Source organism: Copadichromis virginalis, linkage group LG11 (genome assembly GCF_057382275.1).
Source record: "Copadichromis virginalis isolate Kocher_CV1m ecotype Utaka linkage group LG11, C_Virginalis_male_GT1.1, whole genome shotgun sequence".
NCBI lineage: Eukaryota > Metazoa > Chordata > Actinopteri > Cichliformes > Cichlidae > Copadichromis > Copadichromis virginalis.
In genome coordinates this window covers 1601131-1620366 of record NC_140628.1, presented here as the reverse complement: position 1 = coordinate 1620366, position 19236 = coordinate 1601131, and positions in this window count along the sequence as shown.

Below are 19236 nucleotides of genomic sequence, written 5' to 3'. Positions count from 1 at the left end.
CGAGGTGTGAGGAACAGGGAGAGATGGTCCGATTGTCCAATGTGGGGGAGGGGTGTGGCTTTGTAGGCTCCAGCCAGGTTGGAATACACATGGTCTAAAGTCTTGTCTCCTCTGGTGTGGCAGGAGACATGTTGGTGGAATCTGGGGAGGACTGTCTTTAAGTTGGTGTGGTTGAAGTCACCAGCAACAATAAAAGCAGCCTCGGGGTGTTTATTCTGGTGTTTGTTAATGGCTGCAGAAAGTTCTTTCATGGCCAACCTAGCATTAGCGTCGGGGGGTATATAGTTTTCATTGTTTTCCATTGTTTTCATTCTACTTCCGTTTTTCATTCAAACTCTTTTCTGTATATTCTAATTCTGTTGTTTTCATTCAAAGTCTGTTCTGTACATTCTAATTCCGTTGTTTTCATTCAAACTCTGTTCTGTACATTCTAATTCCGTTGTTTTCATTCAAACTCTGTTCTGTACATTTCAATTCTGTTTTTTTTATTCTAATTCCGTTGTTTTCATTCAAACTCTGTTTTGTACATTCTAATTCCGTTTTTTTCATTCAAACTCTGTTCTGTACATTTCTATTCTGTTGTTTTGATTCAAATTCCATTGTTTTTATTGAAACTCTGTTTTGTACATTCTACTTCCGTTTTTCATTCAAACTCTTTTCTGTATATTCTAATTCTGTTGTTTTCATTCAAAGTCTGTTCTGTACATTTTAATTCCGTTGTTTTCATTCAAAGTCTGTTCTGTACATTCTAATTCTGTTGTTTTCATTCAAATTCTGTTCTGTACATTCTAATTCTGTTGTTTTCATTCAAATTCCATTGTTTTGATTCAAATTCAGTTCTGTTCATTCTAATTCTGTTGTTTTGATTCAAATTCCATTGTTTTTCCATTGAACTGAATTTGAATCAAAACAATGGAATTTGAATGAAAACAACAGAATTAGAATGAAAACAATGGACTATTAATACATTCTAATTCCGTTGTTGTCATTCAAACTCTGTTCTGTACATTTCAATTCAGTTTTTTTTATTCTAATTCCATTGTTTTCATTCAAACTCTGTTCTGTACATTCTAATTCTGTTTTTTTCATTCAAACTCTGTTCTGTACATTCTAATTCCGTTTTTTTCATTCAAACTCTGTTCTGTACATTTCTATTCTGTTGTTTTCATTCAAACTCTGTTCTGTACATTCTAATTCTGTTGTTTTCATTCAAACTCTGTTCTGTATATTCTAATTCTGTTGTTTTCATTCAAAGTCTGTTCTGTACATTCTAATTCCGTTGTTTTCATTCAAACTCTATTCTGTACATTCTAATTCCGTTTTTTTCATTCAAACTCTGTTCTGTACATTTCTATTCTGTTGTTTTGATTCAAATTCCATTGTTTTTATTCAAACTCTGTTTTGTACATTCTACTTCCGTTTTTCATTCAAACTCTTTTCTGTATATTCTAATTCTGTTGTTTTCATTCAAAGTCTGTTCTTTACATTCTAATTCCGTTGTTTTCATTCAAACTCTGTTGTTTACATTCTAATTCTGTTTTTTCATTCAAACTCTGTTCTGTACATTTCTATTCTGTTGTTTTGATTCAAATTCCATTGTTTTTATTGAAACTCTGTTTTGTACATTCTACTTCCGTTTTTCATTCAAACTCTGTTCTGTATATTCTAATTCTGTTGTTTTCATTCAAAGTCTGTTCTGTACATTCTAATTCCGTTGTTTTCATTCAAACTCTTTTCTGTACATTCTAATCAGTTGTTTTCATTCACACTCTGTTCTGTACATTCTAATTCCGTTGTTTTCATTCAAATTCCATTATTTTGATTCAAATTCAGTTCTGTTCATTCTAATTCTGTTGTTTTGATTCAAATTCCATTGTTTTTCCATTGAACTGAATTTGAATCAAAACAATGGAATTTGAATGAAAACAATGGACTATTAATACATTCTAATTCCGTTGTTGTCATTCAAACTCTGTTCTGTACATTTCAATTCAGTTTTTTTTATTCTAATTTCATTGTTTTCATTCAAACTCTGTTTTGTACATTCTAATTCCGTTTTTTTCATTCAAACTCTGTTCTGTACATTTCTATTCTGTTGTTTTGATTCAAATTCCATTGTTTTTATTGAAACTCTGTTTTGTACATTCTACTTCCGTTTTTCATTCAAACTCTTTTCTGTATATTCTAATTCTGTTGTTTTCATTCAAAGTCTGTTCTGTACATTCTAATTCCGTTGTTTTCATTCAAACTCTGTTCTGTACATTCTACTTCCGTTTTTCATTCAAACTCTATTCTGTATATTCTAATTCTGTTGTTTTCATTCAAAGTCTGTTCTGTACATTCTAATTCCGTTGTTTTCATTCAAACTCTGTTCTGTACATTCTAATTCCGTTGTTTTCATTCAAACTCTGTTCTGTACATTCTAATTGTGTTTTTTTCATTCAAACTCTGTTCTGTACATTTCTATTCTGTTGTTTTGATTCAAATTCCATTGTTTTTATTGAAACTCTGTTTTGTACATTCTACTTCCGTTTTTCATTCAAACTCTGTTCTGTATATTCTAATTCTGTTGTTTTCATTCAAAGTCTGTTCTGTACATTCTAATTCCGTTGTTTTCATTCAAACTCTTTTCTGTACATTCTAATCAGTTGTTTTCATTCACACTCTGTTCTGTACATTCTAATTCCGTTGTTTTCATTCAAATTCCATTGTTTTGATTCAAATTCAGTTCTGTTCATTCTAATTCTGTTGTTTTGATTCAAATTCCATTGTTTTTCCATTGAACTGAATTTGAATCAAAACAATGGAATTTGAATGAAAACAATGGACTATTAATACATTCTAATTCCGTTGTTGTCATTCAAACTCTGTTCTGTACATTTCAATTCAGTTTTTTTTATTCTAATTCCGTTTTTTTCATTCAAACTCTGTTCTGTACATTTCTATTCTGTTGTTTTGATTCAAATTCCATTGTTTTTATTCAAACTCTGTTTTGTACATTCTACTTCCGTTTTTCATTCAAACTCTGTTCTGTATATTCTAATTCTGTTGTTTTCATTCAAACTCTATTCTGTACATTCTAATTCCGTTGTTTTCATTCAAACTCTGTTCTGTACATTTCAATTCTGTTTTTTTTATTCTAATTCTGTTGTTTTCATTCAAACTCTGTTCTGTACATTCTAATTCCGTTGTTTTCATTCAAACTCTGTTCTGTACATTCTAATTCCGTTTTTTTTTCATTCAAACTCTGTTCTGTACATTCTAATTCCGTTTTTTTTTCATTCAAATTCTATTCTGTACATTCTAATTCCGTTGTTTTCATTCAAACTCTGTTCTGTACATTTCAATTCTGTTTTTTTTATTCTAATTATGTTCTGTACATTCTAATTCCGTTGTTTTCATTCAAACTCTGTTCTCTACATTCTAATTCTGTTGTTTTCATTCAAATTCCATTGTTTTGATTCAAATTCAGTTCTGTTCATTCTAATTCTGTTGTTTTCATTCAAACTCTGTTCTGTACATTCTAATTCTGTTGTTTTGATTCAAATTCCATTGTTTTTCCATTGAACTGAATTTGAATCAAAACAATGGAATTTGAATGAAAACAACAGAATTAGAATGAAAACAATGAACTATTAATACATTCTAATTCCGTTGTTTTCATTCAAACTCTGTTCTGTACATTTCAATTCAGTTTTTTTTTATTCTAATTCCATTGTTTTCATTCAAACTCTGTTCTGTACATTCTAATTCTGTTTTTTTTCATTCAAACTCTGTTCTGTACATTCTAATTCCGTTTTTTTCATCCAAACTCTGTTCTGTACATTTCAATTCTGTTGTTTTGATTCAAATTCCATTGTTTTTATTCAAACTCTGTTTTGTACATTCTACTTCCGTTTTTCATTCAAACTCTGTTCTGTACATTCTAATTCCGTTGTTTTCATTCAAAATCTGTTCTGTACATTCTAATTCCGTTGTTTTCATTCAAAATCTATTCTGTACATTCTAATTCCGTTGTTTTCATTCAAACTCTGTTCTGTACATTTCAATTCTGTTTTTTTTATTCTAATTCCGTTGTTTTCATTCAAACTCTGTTCTGTACATTCAAATTCTGTTGTTTACATTCAAACTCTGTTCTGTACATTCTAATTCCGTTTTTTTTTTCATTCAAACTCTGTTCTGTACATTCTAATTCCGTTGTTTTCATTCTAATTCTGTTGTTTTGATTCAAATTCCATTGTTTTTATTCAAACTATGTTTTGTACATTCTACTTCCGTTTTTCATTCAAACTCTGTTCTGTACATTCTAATTCCGTTGTTTTCATTCTAATTCTGTTGTTTGTTTTAATATTCCATTGTTTTCATTCTAATTCTGTTGTTTTCATTCAAATTCCATTGTTTTGATTCAAATTCAGTTCTGTTCATTCTAATTTCGTTGTTTTCATTCAAATTCCATTGTTTTTCCATTGAACTGAATTTGAATCAAAACAATGGAATTTGAATGAAAACAACAGAATTAGAATGTAAACAATGGACTATTAATACATTCTAATTCCGTTGTTGTCATTCAAACTCTGTTCTGTACATTTCAATTCAGTTTTTTTATTCTAATTCCATTGTTTTCATTCAAACTCTGTTCTGTACATTCTAATTCTGTTTTTTTCATCCAAACTCTGTTCTGTACATTTCAATTCTGTTGTTTTGATTCAAATTCCATTGTTTTTATTCAAACTCTGTTTTGTACATTCTACTTCCGTTTTTCATTCAAACTCTGTTCTGTACATTCTAATTCCGTTGTTTTGATTCAAAATCTGTTCTGTACATTCTAATTCCGTTGTTTTCATTCAAAATCTATTCTGTACATTCTAATTCCGTTGTTTTCATTCAAACTCTGTTCTGTACATTTCAATTCTGTTTTTTTTATTCTAATTCCGTTGTTTTCATTCAAACTCTGTTCTGTACATTCAAATTCTGTTGTTTACTTTCAAACTCTGTTCTGTACATTCTAATTCCGTTTTTTTTTTCATTCAAACTCTGTTCTGTACATTCTAATTCCGTTGTTTTCATTCTAATTCTGTTGTTTTGATTCAAATTCCATTGTTTTTATTCAAACTCTGTTTTGTACATTCTACTTCCGTTTTTCATTCAAACTCTGTTCTGTACATTCTAATTCCGTTGTTTTCATTCTAATTCTGTTGTTTGTTTTAATATTCCATTGTTTTCATTCTAATTCTGTTGTTTTCATTAAAATTCCATTGTTTTGATTCAAATTCAGTTCTGTTCATTCTAATTTCGTTGTTTTCATTCAAATTCCATTGTTTTTCCATTGAACTGAATTTGAATCAAAACAATGGAATTTGAATGAAAACAACAGAATTAGAATGAAAACAATGGACTATTAATACATTCTAATTCCGTTGTTGTCATTCAAACTCTGTTCTGTACATTCTAATTCTGTTTTTTTCATTCAAACTCTGTTCTGTACATTCTAATTCCGTTTTTTTCATTCAAACTCTGTTCTGTACATTTCTATTCTGTTGTTTTCATTCAAACTCTGTTCTGTACATTCTAATTCCGTTGTTTTCATTCAAACTCTGTTCTGTATATTCTAATTCTGTTGTTTTCATTCAAAGTCTGTTCTGTACATTCTAATTCTGTTGTTTTCATTCAAACTCTATTCTGTACATTCTAATTCCGTTGTTTTCATTCAAACTCTGTTCTGTACATTTCAATTCTGTTTTTTTTATTCTAATTCCGTTGTTTTCATTCAAACTCTGTTCTGTACATTCAAATTCTGTTGTTTACATTCAAACTCTGTTCTGTACATTCTAATTCCGTTTTTTTTTCATTCAAACTCTGTTCTGTACATTCTAATTCCGTTGTTTTCATTCTAATTCTGTTGTTTGTTTTAATATTCCATTGTTTTCATTCTAATTCTGTTGTTTTCATTCAAATTCCATTGTTTTGATTCAAATTCAGTTCTGTTCATTCTAATTTCGTTGTTTTCATTCAAATTCCATTGTTTTTCCATTGAACTGAATTTGAATCAAAACAATGGAATTTGAATGAAAAAAACAGAATTAGAATGAAAACAATGGACTATTAATACATTCTAATTCCGTTGTTGTCATTCAAACTCTGTTCTGTACATTTCAATTCAGTTTTTTTATTCTAATTCCATTGTTTTCATTCAAACTCTGTTCTGTACATTCTAATTCTGTTTTTTTTTCATTCAAACTCTGTTCTGTACATTCTAATTCCGTTGTTTTCATTCAAACTCTGTTCTGTACATTTCAATTCTGTTTTTTTTATTCTAATTATGTTCTGTACATTCTAATTCCGTTGTTTTCATTCAAACTCTGTTCTCTACATTCTAATTCTGTTGTTTTCATTCAAATTCCATTGTTTTGATTCAAATTCAGTTCTGTTCATTCTAATTTCGTTGTTTTCATTCAACTTCCATTGTTTTTCCATTGAACTGAATTTGAATCAAAACAATGGAATTTGAATGAAAACAACAGAATTAGAATGAAAACAATGGACTATTAATACATTCTAATTCCGTTGTTGTCATTCAAACTCTGTTCTGTACATTTCAATTCAGTTTTTTTATTCTAATTCCATTGTTTTCATTCAAACTCTGTTCTGTACATTCTAATTCTGTTTTTTTTCATTCAAACTCTGTTCTGTACATTCTAATTCCGTTTTTTTCATCCAAACTCTGTTCTGTACATTTCAAATCTGTTGTTTTGATTCAAATTCCATTGTTTTTATTCAAACTCTGTTTTGTACATTCTACTTCCGTTTTTCATTCAAACTCTGTTCTGTACATTCTAATTCCGTTGTTTTCATTCAAAATCTGTTCTGTATATTCTAATTCCGTTGTTTTCATTCAAAATCTATTCTGTACATTCTAATTCCGTTGTTTTCATTCAAACTCTGTTCTGTACATTTCAATTCTGTTTTTTTTATTCTAATTCCGTTGTTTTCATTCAAACTCTGTTCTGTACATTCAAATTCTGTTGTTTACTTTCAAACTCTGTTCTGTACATTCTAATTCCGTTTTTTTTTCATTCAAACTCTGTTCTGTACATTCTAATTCCGTTGTTTTCATTCTAATTCTGTTGTTTTGATTCAAATTCCATTGTTTTTATTCAAACTCTGTTTTGTACATTCTACTTCCGTTTTTCATTCAAACTCTGTTCTGTACATTCTAATTCCGTTGTTTTCATTCTAATTCTGTTGTTTGTTTTAATATTCCATTGTTTTCATTCTAATTCTGTTGTTTTCATTAAAATTCCATTGTTTTGATTCAAATTCAGTTCTGTTCATTCTAATTTCGTTGTTTTCATTCAAATTCCATTGTTTTTCCATTGAACTGAATTTGAATCAAAACAATGGAATTTGAATGAAAACAACAGAATTAGAATGAAAACAATGGACTATTAATACATTCTAATTCCGTTGTTGTCATTCAAACTCTGTTCTGTACATTTCAATTCAGTTTTTTTTATTCTAATTCCATTGTTTTCATTCAAACTCTGTTCTGTACATTCTAATTCTGTTTTTTTCATTCAAACTCTGTTCTGTACATTCTAATTCCGTTTTTTTCATTCAAACTCTGTTCTGTACATTTCTATTCTGTTGTTTTCATTCAAACTCTGTTCTGTACATTCTAATTCCTTTGTTTTCATTCAAACTCTGTTCTGTATATTCTAATTCTGTTGTTTTCATTCAAAGTCTGTTCTGTACATTCTAATTCTGTTGTTTTCATTCAAACTCTGTTCTGTACATTCAAATTCTGTTGTTTTCATTCAAATTCTGTTCTGTACATTCTAATTCCGTTGTTTTCATTCAAATTCCATTGTTTTGATTCAAATTCAGTTCTGTTCATTCTAATTCTGTTGTTTTCATTCAAAGTCTGTTCTGTACATTCTAATTCCGTTGTTTACATTCAAACTCTGTTCTGTACATTTCAATTCTGTTGTTTTGATTCAAATTCCATTGTTTTCTTTCAAATTCTGTTCTCTACATTCTAATTCCGTTGTTTTCATTCAAACTCTGTTCTGTACATTTTAGTTCCGTTGTTTTCATTCAAACTCTGTTCTGTACATTCTAATTCCGTTTTTTTTTCATTCAAACTCTGTTCTGTACATTCTAATTCCGTTGTTTTCATTCAAACTCTGTTCTGTACATTTCAATTCTGTTTTTTTTATTCTAATTATGTTCTGTACATTCTAATTCCGTTGTTTTCATTCAAACTCTGTTCTCTACATTCTAATTCTGTTGTTTTCATTCAAATTCCATTGTTTTGATTCAAATTCAGTTCTGTTCATTCTAATTTCGTTGTTTTCATTCAACTTCCATTGTTTTTCCATTGAACTGAATTTGAATCAAAACAATGGAATTTGAATGAAAACAACAGAATTAGAATGAAAACAATGGACTATTAATACATTCTAATTCCGTTGTTGTCATTCAAACTCTGTTCTGTACATTTCAATTCAGTTTTTTTATTCTAATTCCATTGTTTTCATTCAAACTCTGTTCTGTACATTCTAATTCTGTTTTTTTTCATTCAAACTCTGTTCTGTACATTCTAATTCCGTTTTTTTCATCCAAACTCTGTTCTGTACATTTCAGTTCTGTTGTTTTGATTCAAATTCCATTGTTTTTATTCAAACTCTGTTTTGTACATTCTACTTCCGTTTTTCATTCAAACTCTGTTCTGTACATTCTAATTCCGTTGTTTTCATTCAAAATCTGTTCTGTATATTCTAATTCCGTTGTTTTCATTCAAAATCTATTCTGTACATTCTAATTCCGTTGTTTTCATTCAAACTCTGTTCTGTACATTTCAATTCTGTTTTTTTTATTCTAATTCCGTTGTTTTCATTCAAACTCTGTTCTGTACATTCAAATTCTGTTGTTTACTTTCAAACTCTGTTCTGTACATTCTAATTCCGTTTTTTTTTCATTCAAACTCTGTTCTGTACATTCTAATTCCGTTGTTTTCATTCTAATTCTGTTGTTTTGATTCAAATTCCATTGTTTTTATTCAAACTCTGTTTTGTACATTCTACTTCCGTTTTTCATTCAAACTCTGTTCTGTACATTCTAATTCCGTTGTTTTCATTCCAATTCTGTTGTTTGTTTTAATATTCCATTGTTTTCATTCTAATTCTGTTGTTTTCATTAAAATTCCATTGTTTTGATTCAAATTCAGTTCTGTTCATTCTAATTTCGTTGTTTTCATTCAAATTCCATTGTTTTTCCATTGAACTGAATTTGAATCAAAACAATGGAATTTGAATGAAAACAACAGAATTAGAATGAAAACAATGGACTATTAATACATTCTAATTCCGTTGTTGTCATTCAAACTCTGTTCTGTACATTTCAATTCAGTTTTTTTTATTCTAATTCCATTGTTTTCATTCAAACTCTGTTCTGTACATTCTAATTCTGTTTTTTTCATTCAAACTCTGTTCTGTACATTCTAATTCCGTTTTTTTCATTCAAACTCTGTTCTGTACATTTCTATTCTGTTGTTTTCATTCAAACTCTGTTCTGTACATTCTAATTCCTTTGTTTTCATTCAAACTCTGTTCTGTATATTCTAATTCTGTTGTTTTCATTCAAAGTCTGTTCTGTACATTCTAATTCTGTTGTTTTCATTCAAACTCTGTTCTGTACATTCAAATTCTGTTGTTTTCATTCAAATTCTGTTCTGTACATTCTAATTCCGTTGTTTTCATTCAAATTCCATTGTTTTGATTCAAATTCAGTTCTGTTCATTCTAATTCTGTTGTTTTCATTCAAAGTCTGTTCTGTACATTCTAATTCCGTTGTTTACATTCAAACTCTGTTCTGTACATTTCAATTCTGTTGTTTTGATTCAAATTCCATTGTTTTCTTTCAAATTCTGTTCTCTACATTCTAATTCCGTTGTTTTCATTCAAACTCTGTTCTGTACATTTTAGTTCCGTTGTTTTCATTCAAACTCTGTTCTGTACATTCTAATTCTGTTGTTTTCATTCAAACTCTGTTCTGTACATTCAAATTCTGTTGTTTTCATTCAAATTCTGTTCTGTACATTCTAATTCCGTTGTTTTCATTCAAATTCCATTGTTTTGATTCAAATTCAGTTCTGTTCATTCTAATTCTGTTGTTTTCATTCAAACTCTATTCTGTACATTCTAATTCCGTTGTTTTCATTCAAACTCTGTTCTGTACATTTCAATTCTGTTTTTTTTATTCTAATTCTGTTGTTTTCATTCAAACTCTGTTCTGTACATTCTAATTCCGTTGTTTTCATTCAAACGCTGTTCTGTACATTCTAATTCCGTTTTTTTTTTCATTCAAACTCTGTTCTGTACATTCTAATTCCGTTTTTTTTTCATTCAAACTCTATTCTGTACATTCTAATTCCGTTGTTTTCATTCAAACTCTGTTCTGTACATTCTAATTCTGTTTTTTTCATTCAAACTCTGTTCTGTACATTCTAATTCCGTTTTTTTCATTCAAACTCTGTTCTGTACATTTCTATTCTGTTGTTTTCATTCAAACTCTGTTCTGTACATTCTAATTCTGTTGTTTTCATTCAAACTCTGTTCTGTATATTCTAATTCTGTTGTTTTCATTCAAAGTCTGTTCTGTACATTCTAATTCCGTTGTTTTCATTCAAACTCTATTCTGTACATTCTAATTCGTTTTTTTCATTCAAACTCTGTTCTGTACATTTCTATTCTGTTGTTTTGATTCAAATTCCATTGTTTTTATTCAAACTCTGTTTTGTACATTCTACTTCCGTTTTTCATTCAAACTCTTTTCTGTATATTCTAATTCTGTTGTTTTCATTCAAAGTCTGTTCTGTACATTCTAATTCCGTTGTTTTCATTCAAACTCTGTTCTGTACATTCTACTTCCGTTTTTCATTCAAACTCTATTCTGTATATTCTAATTCTGTTGTTTTCATTCAAAGTCTGTTCTGTACATTCTAATTCCGTTGTTTTCATTCAAACTCTGTTCTGTATATTCTAATTCTGTTGTTTTCATTCAAACTCTATTCTGTACATTCTAATTCCGTTGTTTTCATTCAAACTCTGTTCTGTACATTTCAATTCTGTTTTTTTTATTCTAATTCTGTTGTTTTCATTCAAACTCTGTTCTGTACATTCTAATTCCGTTGTTTTCATTCAAACTCTGTTCTGTACATTCTAATTCCGTTTTTTTTTTCATTCAAACTCTGTTCTGTACATTCTAATTCCGTTTTTTTTTCATTCAAACTCTATTCTGTACATTCTAATTCCGTTGTTTTCATTCAAACTCTGTTCTGTACATTCTAATTCTGTTTTTTTCATTCAAACTCTGTTCTGTACATTCTAATTCCGTTTTTTTCATTCAAACTCTGTTCTGTACATTTCTATTCTGTTGTTTTCATTCAAACTCTGTTCTGTACATTCTAATTCCGTTTTTTTCATTCAAAGTCTGTTCTGTACATTCTAATTCCGTTGTTTTCATTCAAACTCTATTCTGTACATTCTAATTCCGTTTTTTTCATTCAAACTCTGTTCTGTACATTTCTATTCTGTTGTTTTGATTCAAATTCCATTGTTTTTATTCAAACTCTGTTTTGTACATTCTACTTCCGTTTTTCATTCAAACTCTTTTCTGTATATTCTAATTCTGTTGTTTTCATTCAAAGTCTGTTCTGTACATTCTAATTCCGTTGTTTTCATTCAAACTCTTTTCTGTACATTCTAATCAGTTGTTTTCATTCACACTCTGTTCTGTACATTCTAATTCCGTTGTTTTCATTCAAATTCCATTATTTTGATTCAAATTCAGTTCTGTTCATTCTAATTCTGTTGTTTTGATTCAAATTCCATTGTTTTTCCATTGAACTGAATTTGAATCAAAACAATGGAATTTGAATGAAAACAATGGACTATTAATACATTCTAATTCCGTTGTTGTCATTCAAACTCTGTTCTGTACATTTCAATTCAGTTTTTTTAATTCTAATTTCATTGTTTTCATTCAAACTCTGTTTTGTACATTCTAATTCCGTTGTTTTCATTCAAACTCTGTTCTGTACATTCTAATTCCGTTGTTTTCATTCAAACTCTGTTCTGTACATTCTAATTCTGTTTTTTTCATTCAAACTCTGTTCTGTACATTCTAATTCTGTTGTTTTGATTCAAATTCCATTGTTTTTATTCAAACTCTGTTTTGTACATTCTACTTCCGTTTTTCATTCAAACTCTGTTCTGTATATTCTAATTCTGTTGTTTTCATTCAAACTCTGTTCTGTACATTCTAATTCCGTTGTTTTCATTCAAACTCTTTTCTGTACATTCTAATCAGTTGTTTTCATTCACACTCTGTTCTGTACATTCTAATTCCGTTGTTTTCATTCAAATTCCATTGTTTTGATTCAAATTCAGTTCTGTTCATTCTAATTCTGTTGTTTTGATTCAAATTCCATTGTTTTTCCATTGAACTGAATTTGAATCAAAACAATGGAATTTGAATGAAAACAATGGACTATTAATACATTCTAATTCCGTTGTTGTCATTCAAACTCTGTTCTGTACATTTCAATTCAGTTTTTTTTATTCTAATTCCGTTTTTTTCAATCAAACTCTGTTCTGTACATTTCTATTCTGTTGTTTTGATTCAAATTCCATTGTTTTTATTCAAACTCTGTTTTGTACATTCTACTTCCGTTTTTCATTCAAACTCTGTTCTGTATATTCTAATTCTGTTGTTTTCTTTCAAATTCTGTTCTGTACATTCTAATTCCGTTGTTTTCATTCAAATTCCATTGTTTTGATTCAAATTCAGTTCTGTTCATTCTAATTCTGTTGTTTTCATTCAAAGTCTGTTCTGTACATTCTAATTCCGTTGTTTACATTCAAACTCTGTTCTGTACATTTCAATTCTGTTGTTTTGATTCAAATTCCATTGTTTTCTTTCAAATTCTGTTCTCTACATTCTAATTCCGTTGTTTTCATTCAAACTCTGTTCTGTACATTCTAATTCCGTTGTTTTTATTCAAACTCTGTTCTGTACATTCTAATTCTGTTGTTTTCATTCAAACTCTGTTCTGTACATTCAAATTCTGTTGTTTTCATTCAAATTCTGTTCTGTACATTCTAATTCCGTTGTTTTCATTCAAATTCCATTGTTTTGATTCAAATTCAGTTCTGTTCATTCTAATTCTGTTGTTTTCATTCAAACTCTATTCTGTACATTCTAATTCCGTTGTTTTCATTCAAACTCTGTTCTGTACATTTCAATTCTGTTTTTTTTATTCTAATTCTGTTGTTTTCATTCAAACTCTGTTCTGTACATTCTAATTCCGTTGTTTTCATTCAAACTCTGTTCTGTACATTCTAATTCTTTTTTTTTTTTCATTCAAACTCTGTTCTGTACATTCTAATTCCGTTTTTTTTTCATTCAAACTCTATTCTGTACATTCTAATTCCGTTGTTTTCATTCAAACTCTGTTCTGTACATTTCAATTCTGTTTTTTTATTCTAATTCTGTTCTGTAGATTCTAATTCCGTTGTTTTCATTCAAACTCTGTTCTCTACATTCTAATTCTGTTGTTTTCATTCAAATTCCATTGTTTTGATTCAAATTCAGTTCTGTTCATTCTAATTCTGTTGTTTTCATTCAAACTCTGTTCTGTACATTCTAATTCTGTTGTTTTGATTCAAATTCCATTGTTTTTCCATTGAACTGAATTTGAATCAAAACAATGGAATTTGAATGAAAACAACAGAATTAGAATGAAAACAATGAACTATTAATACATTCTAATTCCGTTGTTTTCATTCAAACTCTGTTCTGTACATTTCAATTCAGTTTTTTTTATTCTAATTCCATTGTTTTCATTCAAACTCTGTTCTGTACATTCTAATTCTGTTTTTTTTTTCATTCAAACTCTGTTCTGTACATTCTAATTCCGTTTTTTTCATCCAAACTCTGTTCTGTACATTTCAATTCTGTTGTTTTGTACATTCTACTTCCGTTTTTCATTCAAACTCTGTTCTGTATATTCTAATTCTGTTGTTTTCATTCAAAGTCTGTTCTGTACATTCTAATTCCGTTGTTTTCATTCAAACTCTGTTCTGTACATTTCTATTCTGTTGTTTTGATTCAAATTCCATTGTTTTTATTCAAACTCTGTTTTGTACATTCTACTTCCGTTTTTCATTCAAACTCTGTTCTGTATATTCTAATTCTGTTGTTTTCATTCAAAGTCTGTTCTGTACTTTCTAATTCCGTTGTTTACATTCAAACTCTGTTCTGTACATTTCAATTCTGTTGTTTTGATTCAAATTCCATTGTTTTCTTTCAAATTCTGTTCTCTACATTCTAATTCCGTTGTTTTCATTCAAACTCTGTTCTGTACATTTTAGTTCCGTTGTTTACTTTCAAACTCTGTTCTATACATTCTAATTCCGTTTTTTTTCATTCAAACTCTGTTCTGTACATTCTAATTCCGTTGTTTTCATTCTAATTCTGTTGTTTGTTTTAATATTCCATTGTTTTCATTCTAATTCTGTTGTTTTCATTCAAATTCCATTGTTTTGATTCAAATTCAGTTCTGTTCATTCTAATTTCGTTGTTTTCATTCAAATTCCATTTTTTTCATTCAAACTCTGTTCTATACATTTCAATTCTGTTGTTTTGATTCAAATTCCTTTGTTTTCTTTCAAATTCTGTTCTCTACATTCTAATTCCGTTGTTTTCATTCAAACTCTGTTCTGTACATTCTAATTCCGTTGTTTTCATTCAAACTCTGTTCTGTACATTCTAATTCCGTTGTTTTCATTCAAACTCTGTTCTGTACATTCTAATTCCTTTGATATCATTCAAACTCTGTTCTGTACATTCTAATTCTGTTGTTTTCATTCAAATTCTGTTCTGTACATTCTAATTCCGTTGTTTTCATTCAAATTCCATTGTTTTGATTCAAATTCAGTTCTGTTCATTCTAATTCTGTTGTTTTGATTCAAATTCCATTGTTTTTCCATTGAACTGAATTTGAATCAAAACAATGGAATTTGAATGAAAACAACAGAATTAGAATGAAAACAATGGACTATTAATACATTCTAATTCCGTTGTTGTCATTCAAACTCTGTTCTGTACATTTCAATTCAGTTTTTTTTATTCTAATTCCATTGTTTTCATTCAAACTCTGTTCTGTACATTCTAATTCTGTTTTTTTCATTCAAACTCTGTTCTGTACATTCTACTTCCGTTTTTTTCATTCAAACTCTGTTCTGTACATTTCTATTCTGTTGTTTTGATTCAAATTCCATTGTTTTTATTCAAACTCTGTTTTGTACATTCTACTTCCGTTTTTCATTCAAACTCTTTTCTGTATATTCTAATTCTGTTGTTTTCATTCAAAGTCTGTTCTGTACATTCTAATTCCGTTGTTTTCATTCAAACTCTGTTCTGTACATTCTATTTCCGTTTTTCATTCAAACTCTATTCTGTATATTCTAATTCTGTTGTTTTCATTCAAAGTCTGTTCTGTACATTCTAATTCCGTTGTTTTCATTCAAACTCTTTTCTGTACATTCTAATCAGTTGTTTTCATTCACACTCTGTTCTGTACATTCTAATTCCGTTGTTTTCATTCAAATTCCATTATTTTGATTCAAATTCAGTTCTGTTCATTCTAATTCTGTTGTTTTGATTCAAATTCCATTGTTTTTCCATTGAACTGAATTTGAATCAAAACAATGGAATTTGAATGAAAACAATGGACTATTAATACATTCTAATTCCGTTGTTGTCATTCAAACTCTGTTCTGTACATTTCAATTCAGTTTTTTTTATTCTAATTCCGTTTTTTTCATTCAAACTCTGTTCTGTACATTTCTATTCTGTTGTTTTGATTCAAATTCCATTGTTTTTATTCAAACTCTGTTTTGTACATTCTACTTCCGTTTTTCATTCAAACTCTGTTCTGTATATTCTAATTCTGTTGTTTTCATTCAAACTCTATTCTGTACATTCTAATTCCGTTGTTTTCATTCAAACTCTGTTCTGTACATTTCAATTCTGTTTTTTTTATTCTAATTCTGTTGTTTTCATTCAAACTCTGTTCTGTACATTCTAATTCCGTTGTTTTCATTCAAACTCTGTTCTGTACATTCTAATTCCGTTTTTTTTCATTCAAACTCTGTTCTGTACATTCTAATTCCGTTTTTTTTTCATTCAAACTCTATTCTGTATATTCTAATTCCGTTGTTTTCATTCAAACTCTGTTCTGTACATTTCAATTCTGTTTTTTTTATTCTAATTATGTTCTGTACATTCTAATTCCGTTGTTTTCATTCAAACTCTGTTCTCTACATTCTAATTCTGTTGTTTTCATTCAAATTCCATTGTCTTGATTCAAATTCAGTTCTGTTCATTCTAATTCTGTTGTTTTCATTCAAACTCTGTTCTGTACATTCTAATTCTGTTGTTTTGATTCAAATTCCATTGTTTTTCCATTGAACTGAATTTGAATCAAAACAATGGAATTTGAATGAAAACAACAGAATTAGAATGAAAACAATGAACTATTAATACATTCTAATTCCGTTGTTTTCATTCAAACTCTGTTCTGTACATTTCAATTCAGTTTTTTTTTATTCTAATTCCATTGTTTTCATTCAAACTCTGTTCTGTACATTCTAATTCTGTTTTTTTTCATTCAAACTCTGTTCTGTACATTCTAATTCCGTTTTTTTCATCCAAACTCTGTTCTGTACATTTCAATTCTGTTGTTTTGATTCAAATTCCATTGTTTTTATTCAAACTCTGTTTTGTACATTCTACTTCCGTTTTTCATTCAAACTCTGTTCTGTACATTCTAATTCCGTTGTTTTCATTCAAAATCTGTTCTGTACATTCTAATTCCGTTGTTTTCATTCAAAATCTATTCTGTACATTCTAATTCCGTTGTTTTCATTCAAACTCTGTTCTGTACATTTCAATTCTGTTTTTTTTATTCTAATTCCGTTGTTTTCATTCAAACTCTGTTCTGTACATTCAAATTCTGTTGTTTACATTCAAACTCTGTTCTGTACATTCTAATTCCGTTTTTTTTTTTCATTCAAACTCTGTTCTGTACATTCTAATTCCGTTGTTTTCATTCTAATTCTGTTGTTTGTTTTAATATTCCATTGTTTTCATTCTAATTCTGTTGTTTTCATTCAAATTCCATTGTTTTGATTCAAATTCAGTTCTGTTCATTCTAATTTCGTTGTTTTCATTCAAATTCCATTGTTTTTCCATTGAACTGAATTTGAATCAAAACAATGGAATTTGAATGAAAACAACAGAATTAGAATGTAAACAATGGACTATTAATACATTCTAATTCCGTTGTTGTCATTCAAACTCTGTTCTGTACATTTCAATTCAGTTTTTTTATTCTAATTCCATTGTTTTCATTCAAACTCTGTTCTGTACATTCTAATTCCGTTTTGTTTTTTCATTCAAACTCTATTCTGTACATTCTAATTCCGTTGTTTTCATTCAAACTCTGTTCTGTACATTTCAATTCTGTTTTTTTTATTCTAATTATGTTCTGTACATTCTAATTCCGTTGTTTTCATTCAAACTCTGTTCTCTACATTCTAATTCTGTTGTTTTCATTCAAATTCCATTGTTTTGATTCAAATTCAGTTCTGTTCATTCTAATTTCGTTGTTTTCATTCAAATTCCATTGTTTTTCCATTGAACTGAATTTGAATCAAAACAATGGAATTTGAATGAAAACAACAGAATTAGAATGAAAACAATGGACTATTAATACATTCTAATTCCGTTGTTGTCATTCAAACTCTGTTCTGTACATTTCAATTCAGTTTTTTTATTCTAATTCCATTGTTTTCATTCAAACTCTGTTCTGTACATTCTAATTCCGTTTTTTTCATCCAAACTCTGTTCTGTACATTTCAATTCTGTTGTTTTGATTCAAATTCCATTGTTTTTATTCAAACTCTGTTTTGTACATTCTACTTCCGTTTTTCATTCAAACTCTGTTCTGTACATTCTAATTCCGTTGTTTTCATTCAAAATCTGTTCTGTACATTCTAATTCCGTTGTTTTCATTCAAAATCTATTCTGTACATTCTAATTCCGTTGTTTTCATTCAAACTCTGTTCTGTACATTTCAATTCTGTTTTTTTTATTCTAATTCCATTGTTTTCATTCAAACTCTGTTCTGTACATTCAAATTCTGTTGTTTACTTTCAAACTCTGTTCTGTACATTCTAATTCCGTTTTTTTTTTCATTCAAACTCTGTTCTGTACATTCTAATTCCGTTGTTTTCATTCTAATTCTGTTGTTTTGATTCAAATTCCATTGTTTTTATTCAAACTCTGTTTTGTACATTCTACTTCCGTTTTTCATTCAAACTCTGTTCTGTACATTCTAATTCCGTTGTTTTCATTCTAATTCTGTTGTTTGTTTTAATATTCCATTGTTTTCATTCTAATTCTGTTGTTTTCATTAAAATTCCATTGTTTTGATTCAAATTCAGTTCTGTTCATTCTAATTTCGTTGTTTTCATTCAAATTCCATTGTTTTTCCATTGAACTGAATTTGAATCAAAACAATGGAATTTGAATGAAAACAACAGAATTAGAATGAAAACAATGGACTATTAATACATTCTAATTCCGTTGTTGTCATTCAAACTCTGTTCTGTACATTTCAATTCAGTTTTTTTTATTCTAATTCCATTGTTTTCATTCAAACTCTGTTCTGTACATTCTAATTCTGTTTTTTTCATTCAAACTCTGTTCTGTACATTCTAATTCCGTTTTTTTCATTCAAACTCTGTTCTGTACATTTCTATTCTGTTGTTTTCATTCAAACTCTGTTCTGTACATTCTAATTCCGTTGTTTTCATTCAAACTCTGTTCTGTATATTCTAATTCTGTTGTTTTCATTCAAAGTCTGTTCTGTACATTCTAATTCTGTTGTTTTCATTCAAACTCTATTCTGTACATTCTAATTCCGTTGTTTTCATTCAAACTCTGTTCTGTACATTTCAATTCTGTTTTTTTTATTCTAATTCCGTTGTTTTCATTCAAACTCTGTTCTGTACATTCTAATTCCGTTGTTTTCATTCTAATTCTGTTGTTTTGATTCAAATTCCATTGTTTTTATTCAAACTATGTTTTGTACATTCTACTTCCGTTTTT